This window comes from Protomyctophum parallelum (genome assembly GCF_964188405.1).
Source record: "Protomyctophum parallelum genome assembly, chromosome: 15".
In the NCBI taxonomy this organism is placed as follows: Eukaryota; Metazoa; Chordata; class Actinopteri; order Myctophiformes; family Myctophidae; genus Protomyctophum; species Protomyctophum parallelum.
Window position 1 is genome coordinate 37284414 of NC_139710.1, and position 13356 is coordinate 37297769.

The following is a 13356-nucleotide window of genomic DNA, read 5'->3' on the forward strand; positions in this document are numbered from 1 at the left end:
ATTAACTTCATGGTCAGTTTGATCAATTTACAGTTTACAAGGCATTTTGCAGACGCTCTTACCCATTTAGACCGTACGACGTGTGGGAACGTCATAACTAATCCAACCGACGGATTGCTAGGACGTGTAGCGCATTTTCATTGATATCAAACGAGAGAAAAATATTCAGATTTCTTTTTTGTAGTTGGCCTCTCCTTCTGCACTCTACTCCTTGCTGTTCGCGCATGCGCGTTGCCGTTCACTTCCCTGTTTACGGCTCAGAAAGAAAGGCTCGTATCTCCTAATCTAGGGAGCTCTCCGTGGTTTTGACCAGATGGATAAGCTCTTCATTTCCGACTTCAACATACCTCTCGTTCAAAATATGAAGCGAGGGATTATTCAGCGACTTCATCGTAATGATAGCGAGGTAAGCAAGCAATTATTCCTCCCGGTCTTTGTCCGGGACGGGGGGGGGGGGGGGGGGGGGGGGGGTAGCGGCACCCGAGCTTCTATTTTGAAAGAAATCCCGGCGATGATTGTGTTAATGCAGAGCGACTTATAGTAAGCAAGAATGACACAAGGTAATACATATAAATAGTTAACTAGGATCATACGTAAACTAAGAACCTAACATCCGTCTAACAGTAGAATATATGTACAACAATTAAACTATAAGTAAACACTATAGAATGCTATCTAAATTACATAGATTTATGTAATTTAGATAGATTAGATAGAACCCGCGGCACACTGGATTACCAGCCAAGGTGCCTGGACCGCTGAGCCACGGCCCAGGCCTAAGCAGATGTTTTTAACAATAATTAACTCCTTGAGAGTGTAAAATGAAACCAAATTGACCCATAAGGGCCCATTTTGTCAAGATCTGCTTCTTTGTAAGCTTGTACTGTAGGTCTGCTATTTGCAAGTTTAAAAATGATCTAACTTATTGTACAATCACTGCTCTATAGCAGCGACTCCCCCTGTTGAGCCGTGAGGATATTGCAAGTGGACACCTAAGTAGTTGGCAAAACGCTAAGATGCATGTATTATTATTTATTATTAGTGTGGTTGCCCGAATGGGCAACCAGACTCTTGTAACTGTGACACTTTATTATTTCACTGGAGTAGTCTTTATTTTGACGCTTTATACCTCCCACACTGTACGCTGTACGCACTTGAGCCATATGTCAAATTGACCGGAAAAATCGGGAATCGTGTGCTTGTATTTTGTTAAGAGAAATGTTGTATAGTTTAATTGATATGAATTTATTAGTGAATTAAATTTCCCCATTGACATGAATGGGAAAAGGCAAAAATTCACATTCAAGTATTTGTTCCTCGGAGACTGTAATCACTATAGTTACAAAACTTTTAGGGATAATTCAACATTATCCCTAAAATTATTTAACCTTAAAATTTTATCGGTCGGCCTCATGGTGGCGCTATAACAGCCCACTTTACCTTTTGGCTTATAACTCTTGAACCATAGGTCGTAAAATAAATGGATTCCTTGGGTCATGACGCATCTCCCCATATAGGCCACGCCCATTTCCGCCATGATAGATTTTCCGCCATTTAGAATTTTGTCCAAAACACACTTTTTGCTTTTCCTCCTACAGATTTTGTCCAAATCTCACAGAAATCGGCACACGTGATCTCTGGACCCATCCAATTAAAACTGAACTGCAGAATTTTTAAAGTGCGTATCGTTCGGCCGTAATCGTCTTCCGAAGTTAGTAGGAGGGGCCTATATCACAAAAAATGCCATAAATCACGAACGGAATGTCCAATCCATCCCACATTTCAATCACATGTCCGGGGTGGTTCAATCAACCAAGTTCTAAAAGCAATTCCATTTTCATCCATAGGGGGCGCCGCAAATGCGAGAAATGTAACCGTTTGTCGCAAAAACATGAATTTCGGGGGTTAAATCCCCTCCGAATTACTTACGCATGATCTAAGGCGTGACTTGAAATTGTAATTGGCTGGCAATACTAGTGGGAGGGGCATATGTAAGCCACTGCGGCAACCACACTCTGCAATTTTTTTAAATTTGTGATGCCTTTGACAGATGTTTGTAGAAGTCGTTCAGTTATTGTTACATCATTTTGTAATTAACCTCTTAAGTCCTACATAATATATACACTTAGTCGCACAACAATGTTCAATTGTAAAAATGGCTGATCTACAAACTCACAACACAGCATTGTGAGGCTGTTTTTGAACATTTGTAAAGGATAATTTCACATGTTTCAAGTGATTAAAGGATGGATGGCTTTGCCGGCATTTAATGTGAATCACCACCAGCCCAGGTGAAATGTATGCATAGTTCTTGTGAGGCTGGAATCTATTTTACAGTATGGCTCTAGATGCGGAACATAGAAATGTTATGTCAGATTTTCACATTCAGAACCGTGTTAATCAGACCAGTGTGTGTCCATGTGGAAACCTCATATGAATCTGATCTCAGGTCAGAATGGGTTAATCAGACCAGTGTGTGTCCATGTGGAAACCTCGTATGAATCTGATCTCAGGTCAGAATGGGTTAAATACTACTGAAGTTTCACTTGTAAGTTTGGGTAAGAAACTGTTTTTTTTTTTGCAGAGACTTTTTGTCTAATCACGTGGTCTGGTTCTTTATTTTCTTTACTTTATACGATAAAGCGTCCAGTACAGGAGTTATGTACAATTTGTCAATTTGCAGGTATTTAGAACAAAATTATAGACTCAAAATCTATACATGCTGCAAGTGCTCCGTCTTCCAATAAATAAGGTTTATCAAGTAGAAATACATGTTTGGTTATGGTGACATACATTTTGTGCGTTGTACATTTACATGACATTGGCAGTTATAAATAAAATTGATATAAATTAACATGTTTTGAGTACTGAGTTATTTCACCGAGCTGGTCAGTTCAGGTGAAGAAGTTTAAATGGTTTAATGTTTGAAATTATGTTAATTAATTAATTTTTAGCCAAATTTGTTTGATACATATCAAGTAGTGTCTAATGGGGGTCTAATGGGGGCTCAACAAATGTGGATTTGGGAACAACTGCAGACTGCAGTACAGTATTAAGTTATTAACAGATCCCTGATTGATCTAAAACGAATCCACAAATCACCAACAACACAGCAATAAGGCATTAAAACGTTTCCTTTGGAAAGTCAGAAAGTGACGTGCAAAATAAAAAATAAAATCTGCCAATTTATACACACTATGTTACACGTATACCGACGGTAGGATACCGTGTCTTTTAGGGGCGTTTCTGTGGTCAAGATAGGGCTTTTTTTTGGTACTGTAGCCTACCTGTCAGTTCTGCTGCTGGAGTCGGGTCTTCATGTAGGCTATAGCCTATGTGGTCTTCAATGTATAGCCTATGTGGCGTGAACACTAAATCCAGGCTAAAATCGCGAGATAGTCAGCAAGTCATTAATTACAGAAGTATTTCACACACCTTTGATTCGCTGTAATAAAGGAACTAAAAGGTGATCATGAAGCAGAGGGAAACACAAAAGTCAGTTGGCAGCGCCACAGCCCAGCGACACCCACGTTGTGGCCAGAAATGTCACTCCGTTTGTAAGCTAAAGGATCCCACATAATGTAGGTTTGTAATAATGTTGTTTTTTGATGAATTGAACAATGTGGACTTTTGATGAATTGAACAATGTGGACCCTCTAAAACAAGTGTAATGCTTAATTGGGTCGTCCACTCACAGTTAACAGTCTTTGTATTGAGTTTGTGCTTGAAATGTACTGTAATTCTACAAACTATTAATAAAATATTTAAATCAATCAATCAAACCAGAGCTAGACTACACCATGATATATTATTAGGAGTACAATAACTTGGCATTGTGAATAAAAAGGTATTAGCCACAGTGGGGTTGCAGTGTAATGTAATGCTGAAGGTTTAATCACAGGGCTGTCTGCTTTATGTATTATGATTAAACGTGCATTCTGGTATATTGTGAATCAATGATTGAGAAAAACATCAAAGGGGTTTGAACCCGTGAAGTTCTATAAAGTTGTATTAAGAAGTCGGGCGTCTAGACTGCTAGACCACTGAGGACGCTGCCAGGAAAGGGACTCATGTCTGTATTGACTATTTAAGCCGTGACGTGACGCTAATTGGAGATAAAGGCGTTTGAAAGAAACGGATCCGAAATTCAAGATGGTGCACTCCATTGTTGTTGACATCATCAGCTAGCAGCCCAATGCTAATGTGAGTAGCATCTCGATCAAAAGCACTAAAAAAGACCATTGCGCCGTGAATCTACGCCAATGGCGTTGGGCCAGACTAACGCCAATGACGCAAATTCACGCTAATGGCGGGCCTGAGTTAAAATACTGACTAGATATTAGATACAGTAATAGTGATCAAATCAGACTATATCATTCATTTCACTTCATATTTTATACAAAACCGTAATTCAAAACACACTTTAAGTACCGTGCTGAGGATAGTTTGTTAATGTAATCCAACACATTAATTATTACTTGATGCAAGTAGATCATAATTGTGAAAGCAACTTTTCTAACCGTATTCACTCTCAACAGCAAAGATATATTTTGAGGTAGACTTACCTTTCTCAGGTAACAGTTGACATATACCGTATTACTCTATTGTTATGTACATTGAAACACTGAATACACTTGGAATAATTCTATACAGTGTTACAGCAGGAATATTGATCTTAAAGTGTATACTGTATATGTGTACTTTTCATGCTAATTTTAAGAATGTCGAAATATATTTTCCACAATTTTGCACATTCCATTTGTAGCTCATTCTTTACTAGCTAATGTTAAACACGTTTTACGTCCTGCAATATCCTCTGAGAGATAACAATAATTTGGAATGAGACAACAAAGTATAAAGGTATAATAATTACTAGAAATGTTTACTGCTGTATTTAAATTATGAGTGTATTGTTTTCAGGACAATAACACCTTTTACTTATTCAGAATTTACCATGTCAATCTTGAGCTGTCAAAACAAATGGAATATGGTACAATAATGGTACATTTAGTTAAATATATTATACTGTGCGGTTTTATTATACAGTATGTAACAATGCAATCATTTTATAAGCTATCTTGATACTTCAAAGTGTTGTGTGACTGAGTGAAAAATTAATTTCACTTTAAAACAGGACGATGTGACCAAATACTTCTGGGTTAAAAAAAGAAGAAAAGCTGTATATGCATATGAACATTTTGACTGTAACCGCCACTGTAGCCATTTATAGAAAGGTTGTTGTTAATTTGATCAACTGATAAGATTTTATTTTAAATAAATATATATTTTTAATCGTGGTTAGTGGTTACCACCACAGTCTTTTGATGAGGACAGGAGAAAAATTGGTGGCCGTGACCCATAATGTAATCTGAATTTAAAAGTAGACCAAAATGATTCTTTCAATGTATTTTTAAATTTTTTAAAATACATAAAAATAGGTTGACTTGGGGTCTCAAGGGCTCTAATTCTCCTTTTTTTTAATCAGCTTGCAGAGCTGATAAAAATCTCTAGTAGCCATGTAGTAGCGAGATTTTCATGATTGGCTAGCCTATAAGCCAATGGGAGACTAGCCCTATACGACCAATGGGATAGATGGCTAATTTCACCCTTCTGCTAGGCTCTCCTCTTCCCCACTCCCCCCCCACCGTACCATAACTAGAGACTGTCTCCTCTTCCCCACTCCCCCCCCCACCGTACCATAACTAGAGACTGTCTCCTCTTCCCCACTCCCCCCCCACCGTACCATAACTAGAGACTGTCTCCTCTTCCCCACTCCCCCCCCCACCGTACCATAACTAGAGACTGTCTCCTCTTCCCCACTCCCCCCCACCGTACCATAACTAGAGACTGTCTCCTCTTCCCCACTCCCCCCCCCCCACCGTACCATAACTAGAGACTGTCTCCTCTTCCCCACTCCCCCCCCCACCGTACCATAACTAGAGACTGTCTCCTCTTCCCCACTCCCCCCCCCCACCGTACCATAACTAGAGACTGTCTCCTCTTCCCCACTCCCCCCCACCGTACCATAACTAGAGACTGTCTCCTCTTCCCCACTCCCCCCCACCGTACCATAACTAGAGACTGTCTCCTCTTCCCCACTCCCCCCCACCGTACCATAACTAGAGACTGTCTCCTCTTCCCCACTCCCCCCCACCGTACCATAACTAGAGACTGTCTCCTCTTCCCCACTCCCCCCCCACCGTACCATAACTAGAGACTGTCTCCTCTTCCCCACTCCCCCCCCACCGTACCATAACTAGAGACTGTCTCCTCTTCCCCACTCCCCCCCACCGTACCATAACTAGAGACTGTCTCCTCTTCCCCACTCCCCCCCACCGTACCATAACTAGAGACTGTCTCCTCTTCCCCACTCCCCCCCACCGTACCATAACTAGAGACTGCAAACGCAACTACAGAAAGTCCCACTACGGTACAATATGCAAGCAATCTACCCCAAATCTCTTCACCGAAAATAGCACAATGTTTATCCCAGAATATTATACCAGATTTCATACGGTTAAACTGACAGATTTTAGTATGAATTTTGACATAATGATCTTTTCCTATAAAGAGAACAGCTCTCATCATAGCCAAGAATGAACTTGTCTCTGAAGGCCCCATCTGGTTTGTAGCCCCTTGAAAGTCCTCCCACTAGCAGTAACCCTGCTAGCTGATCAATAATTCTGTCTGTTATTAATAACTACTGAATCTGATTGTACATTTACTTTGGTAGAATGTTTGTGATGGCTGCACTTTCACAACGGCACTAATCAATGTAAAATGAATCTGTTACCAGCCTAGCTGAATCTGCTAGAAGAAATGTTACAAACCGAGAAAGGAGTTCATGCTGTACACTTTATACCTGATGTATGTATCTCTTTTGAGAGTGCATCAATCTTTTTTGTATTTTGTATCTGGAAACCTGGAAGCTGATATGGAAAATAAAGTATGTTACTTTGTGTCTTTGTTTTATTGTATTGACAAATGTCAGATTCAGTGTATAGCATATTTTCTGTGCTGGCCTTCAAAACCACAAGTCAAAATTCAAATATAAAAATGTGTATATCCCATTGCATTTAGAAAGGCGATAAAAGCAAAAAATACCATACATACATACCATATACTATATGGTATGTTGTCTTTCATGGTTTAAAAAAGTGTGCCCTGGGACAAAAAAGTTGGGAAACACTGCCATATAGTATGTTGTTTTTCATGGCTTTCGACCATAAAAATAAATGATGAAAAACAACATTGTTTTTCATAGTTTTAGAGTAGACGATAAACTACGAGATAAATGGTTTTCGATAACATACTATGTTGTTTGTATGTCGTTTTTCATGGTTGTCATTTCTATTATCCTTTTTGAGTGATGCAACCACTATATCTTACAGAGGTATTTGTGTAGGGTGACCAGATCAAAAACTGTCCATTTGAGGGACAGAAGTATCACTTGTGTGGGACAAGTGGGATGGGACGGTGTTAGCAACATATTACTTCAATGCTTTGATGTCATATTCTACCATAGGCCTATTATCTATCATTTTGTTATTAAACCCCCCTAGTGTCATTTTGTTTAAAAATGATCATTTCGGTCATGGGTGGTATGGCGGACTTGGTACTGTAGCCTAGATAAACAATGATGTTTGCCTGAAAAGGAATCTTTGAAATGTTTCATAGTTTCAGAAATATAAGGCTTTCAAATTTGAGACATTTATAAATATAAGCCTTATATTTCTAAAACTATGAAACATTTCAAAGATTCCTTATCAGGCAAACATGTATATAGGTTGGAATGGGGTTTCTAGGTGTAAGTATGTAAACCTACCAACCCCATTCTAGCCTACTTAGGTTCATCACGGTGGACATGTTTGCCTGAAAAGGAATCTTTGAAATGTTTCATAGTTTTAGAAATATAGTGTGAATATAGTGCATTTTTGATTTTTTTTCAAATCCTCAAAAATGATGAAAAACGGCGTGCTATAGTATGCCGTACGATATGTTTATTACCTCTCTGTCAGCAGTATGAGAATGAAACAACAAGCCCGCGCTCTGTCTTCCACCCTGAGCATGCAGTAAGTACCTACCAGTGTATAATATGGTACAGCATGCAGTAAGTACCTACCAGTGTATAATATGGTACAACATGCAGTAAGTACCTACCAGTGTATAATATGGTACAGCATGCAGTAAGTACCTACCAGTGTATAATATGGTACAACATGCAGTAATACCTACCAGTGTATAATATGGTACAACATGCAGTAAGTACCTACCAGTGTATAATATGGTACAACATGCAGTAAGTACCTACCAGTGTATAATATGGTACAACATGCAGTAAGTACCTAACGGCTGATTCGGTCTGGTTTATTAACCAGGCTAGTAAGTACCTACCAGTGCTTTTTTGCCTCTGCAACACCATGCCTTTACTTGCATGTGAATTATTTTGTTTTGACGGTAGGCCTACTTCTACATTTTTTTTATAAAATATTAATTTAATCAATCAATCAAACCCATTCATTATAACACAGATATGCTAAGCTATTCATGTCAACATGCTCTCTGAGTCTCAATAATAAGTATAACTGCTGTTTATTGTAGCAGAAGAGGCAATTAATTGAACACAGTTTGGCACAATTTTAACATCCCAGATCGATTGAAATATGAATCTACTGTGCTGACTGCTACAGCAGGTCCATATATAGTTCTAATGCCCATTAGAGCTATGGACCACCCCCCCCCCCCCCCCCCCCCTTTCCCCTCACTGTATATGTATCTTTTCCCTTTTTGCTTCCTATATGATGAATTCCTGTTCTGTTCTTTAAACTACATAGAAGTGTCTATTTGTATGTCTCTAAATGTTTTGATGAATTGAACAATGTGGACCCTGTTGTAAACAAGTGTAATGCTTAATTGGGTCGTCCACTCACAGTTAAGTCTTTGTATTGAGTTTGTGCTTGAAATGTACTGTAATTCTACAAACTGTTAATAAATATTTCAATCAATCAATCAAACCAGAGCTAAACTACACCATGATATATTATTAGGAGTACAATAACTTTGCATTGTGAATAAAAAGGTATAGCCACAGTGGGGTTGCAGTGTAATGCTGAAGGTTTAATCACAGGGCTGTCTGCTTTATGTACTATGATTAAACGTGCATTCTGGTATTGTGAATCAATGATTGAGAAAAACATCAGAGGGGTTTGAACCCGTGAAGTTCTATAAAGTTTAATTCAAAGTCGGGTGTCTAAACCGCTAGACCACTGAGAACGCTGCCAGGAAGGGGACTCATGTCTGTATTGACTATTTATAAGCCGTGACGTAACCCGCTTCCGGGTCTTACTCAAGAAAGCTCCACGTCCTCGCGGGCGTGGCCTCACGTCATACCCGGAAGGAAGTGCCGCCCCCCCTCAAATCAAGAAAGCTCCACGTCCTCGCGGGCGTGGCCTCACGTCATACCCGGAAGGAAGTGCCGCCCCCCCTCAAATCAAGAAAGCTCCACGTCCTCGCGGGCGTGGCCTCACGTCATACCCGGAAGGAAGTGCCGCCCCCCCTCAAATACGGAAGAGACGCGTGGAGGGGGTTTTGCTCAGTGTTGTTTTGCCACGTCACCATGTCGGTCGTCGTCGTGTCCGCCGCAGCAGCAGGTACGTTCAATGTTATTTAATACTTAACGTTGTTGTTGTTCAAACATCTGTGATCACTTTATATGTTAACTTGTTGTGATGTTTATATATTATGTTCGTGCCACTCTGTAAAACCGTGTTCCAGTAGCCTAATGGTTACTCTCGGCGCCTAGTAGACAACAGGGCCCGGGTTCGAGTCCCCATCGAGGACTGAGAGTTAGCTTCATTCTTACCAAACTAGCTCAATTGTTTTAGCTTTTCTCGTCGAGGTCCATTATTCATTCAGTATTTGAGCCTAAAAATGGTGGTCCCGTGGCTCAGATACGGAATGAATAAAGGACCTCGACTTGATGCAAACAAACAGTGTTGTGTTTGTTAAGAAGAAAATAAACTCGGTCATCGACTGGGAAGTGAACCCGGGCCCGGATGTTCACATACCATCGGCTTAACCATTCGGCTACTGGATCATGGTTTTATAAAGTAGTAGTAGTAACATATATGAACACAACACAGTAGGAACAGAGCATTCTGGGATGCACGCTAGTTCGTTAGCTAGCTAGCGTGCTGCCGTCGTGAACGTGCACAATGATAGTCAACGGACCAGCGCGTTCATGTGTTTGGGGCCAGGCTGCAATACCTTCATTCGGCCACTATGTCCATTTCGCCTCAGGGTTTCCTCTGGGTGCCTTCTCTATTCATAATATACTCTATGCTCACAATGGTGGTCCGTGGCTGAATAAATAATCGACTAGAGGTGAACAGAGTAGTGTTTAGATGGTTCTGTTATGACTGCATGCTGTAGTGTTTAGATGGTTCTGTTATGACTGAATGTTGTAGTATTTAGATGGTTCTGTTATGACTTCCCCTCTGCATGTTGTAGTGTTTAGATGGTTCTGTTATGACTTCTCCTCTGCATGCTGTAGTGTTTAGATGGTTCTGTTATGACTGCATGTCGTAGTATTACTATTTAGATGGTTCTGTTATGACTTCCCTAGCCCTAGAACGGCTCTTGTTGTTACATACAGTATGTACAGTATTTCACATACAAGAGCCATAGAACACAGCCATATATTTGTGGTAGACCGTTACCATGTGCGGCATGAATGTGATAAATGCTCCGTTTGTACTCACCCATTAAATTATTCCAAAGACGTGGAGTGAAAAATGGTCCTCTAGTTTTATATCCATGTGAAAGTTCTGGCACAAAACGCGTATTTAGTGAATTATCTCCACTTTTTCAAGAGATGCACACGGACGCCTTTCTCTCCAGCGAGGGGACGATTTTAGATACTTCCTGTTGTCATCACAAATTGACCGGAGAAACACAAAAGTTTGCGGTCACACAATTGGCAGGTGGTGTGATTAATTACCCAGCACCTATCGCAAAGCACCTGCCAATTGTGTGACCCAAACTTTTGTGTTTCTCCGGTGAATTTGTGATGACAACAGGAAGTATCTAAAATCGGTTCATCGATATTCCAGTGCCCCCCCTCGCGCGGAGAGAAAGATGTCCGTGTGCATCTCTTGAAAAAGTGGAGATAATTCACTAAATACGCGTTTTGTGCCAGAACTTTCACATGGATATAAAACTAGAGGACCATTTTTCACTCCACGTCTTTGGAATAATTTAATGGGTGAGTACAAACGGAGCATTTATCACATTTATGCCGCACATGCAACGGTCTACCACAAATATATGGCTGTGTTCTATGGCTCTTGTATGTGAAATACTGTACATACTGTATGTAACAACAAGAGCCGTTCTAGGGCTATGACTTCCCCTCTGCATGTTGTAGTATTTAGATGGTTCTGTTATGACTGCATGTCGTAGTATTTAGATGGTTCTGTTATGACTTCCCCTCTGCATGTTGTAGTGTTTAGATGGTTCTGTTATGACTTCTCCTCTGCATGCTGTAGTATTTAGATGGTTCTGTTATGACTTCTCCTCTGCATGCTGTAGTATTTAGATGGTTCTGTTATGACTTCCCCTCTGCATGCTGTAGTGTTTAGATGGTTCTGTTATGACTTCTCCTCTGCATGCTGTAGTATTTAGATGGTTCTGTTATGACTTCTCTGCATGTTGTAGTATTTAGATGGTTCTGTTATGACTTCTCCTCTGCATGCTGTAGTGTTTAGATGGTTCTGTTATGACTTCTCCTCTGCATGCTGTAGTGTTTAGATGGTTCTGCTATGACTTCTCCTCTGCATGTTGTAGTGTTTAGATGGTTCTGTTATGACTTCTCCTCTGCATGCTGTAGTGTTTAGATGGTTCTGTTATGACTTCTCCTCTGCATGCTGTAGTGTTTAGATGGTTCTGTTATGACTTCTCCTCTGCATGTTGTAGTGTTTAGATGGTTCTGTTATGACTTCTCCTCTGCATGTTGTAGTGTTTAGATGGTTCTGTTATGACTTCTCCTCTGCATGCTGTAGTGTTTAGATGGTTCTGTTATGACTTCTCCTCTGCATGTTGTAGTGTTTAGATGGTTCTGTTATGACTTCTCCTCTGCATGTTGTAGTGTTTAGATGGTTCTGTTATGACTTCTCCTCTGCATGTTGTAGTGTTTAGAATGGGGGTGGGCAACTTTGACGATAGAGACTATATTTCCACAGTCCACTATATTTCCACTCTCACTCCAGAGGGCCACGTTGCATATTACTGTTGTAGCAAAAATAGCCGATGTACAAGCTCAAAACGCGTCGCAGTGCAACGCGTTTGGGGCTTATTGATCAGCTATTTTTTCCCCAAGACGGTGGATTGTGGCCCATGCCTTCCTGCTGTTATTTGTCATGTTGGTGTTCTCTATATCTTTTCGTCCTGGGCATGACGTTAAACTGTTCCGTTCGAGAGGACCGGCGACCCTCGAATGTAAACAGCCACGAAAGGAAACTGTGTGTGTGAGGTGTTCTCTATCATTTCATTCCAGTACTACTACTTTGGGTAGTGGCTGGACGTTTGTGTAGATATTGAAAAGGAGGGGGCGAGCAGACTACCTTGTGGTAGGCCGTTCTTTTGGGCTTTCCATTTACTCCTCTGGTCATTTAACTGGACATAGAAGCGCCTGTTGTTGAGGAGGCTTTTCCTGACCATTGTGCGGTGTTGGACAGTGTCGTAGGCAGCAGAGAGATCTCTGAATGCTGCTCCAGTTATTTGTTTTCCCTCAAACCCATCCTCAATGTGTTGGTTGAGGTTGAGCTCTGTCCAGCACACGAGCGGCCAGGACGGAAACCACCTTGGTCTTTAGTCAGCTTGGTGTCTATGAGTGGCATGAGGCGTTGGAGTAGCAGCCTCTCTTCTAGGTGATGCAGAGGAGGGAAATGGGTCGGTAGCTCTTTGTGGATAATGGGTCTTTGCCAGGTTTAAGGATTGCAACCACTTTGGCCTTTTCCCAGACAGAAGGGATGGTTTTCTGTGCTATGCATGTGTTCAGCATCCCCACAAGCCAGGTCTTTGCGTTGGGTCCCAGGTGCTGTAACATTTCTGCCAGTAGGTCATCAATCCCTGCTGCTTTTCCGGGTTTCAACTTTCCCATTGCAGTTTCAAGTTCTTCTAGGTCGAAGGGTTTGGTTTGAGGGCTGGCTGATTGTGCTTGGTCTGATACCACTGCGCAATGGTATTCTCCTGTGGGTCGGTGGCGGTCTTGGTCACAACTGGTGGCCAACAGTTGTAACCAACACCGCCACCGACTCACATAGAATACCATCGCACAGTGGTATCAGACCAACCACA

The 13356-nt window shown here is 41.0% G+C and overlaps 2 protein-coding genes across 2 annotated transcripts in view; one reads left to right on the top strand and one right to left on the bottom strand.

Annotated features, from left to right (window-relative positions):
• Window positions 1-13356, bottom strand: part of mtmr3 (myotubularin related protein 3) — a 401420-nt gene that overhangs the window by 208950 nt on the left and 179114 nt on the right. The window lies entirely within an intron of this gene.
• LOC310872566 (major facilitator superfamily domain-containing protein 6-A-like) overlaps window positions 1-13356 on the top strand; it is a 72262-nt gene that overhangs the window by 194 nt on the left and 58712 nt on the right. The window lies entirely within an intron of this gene.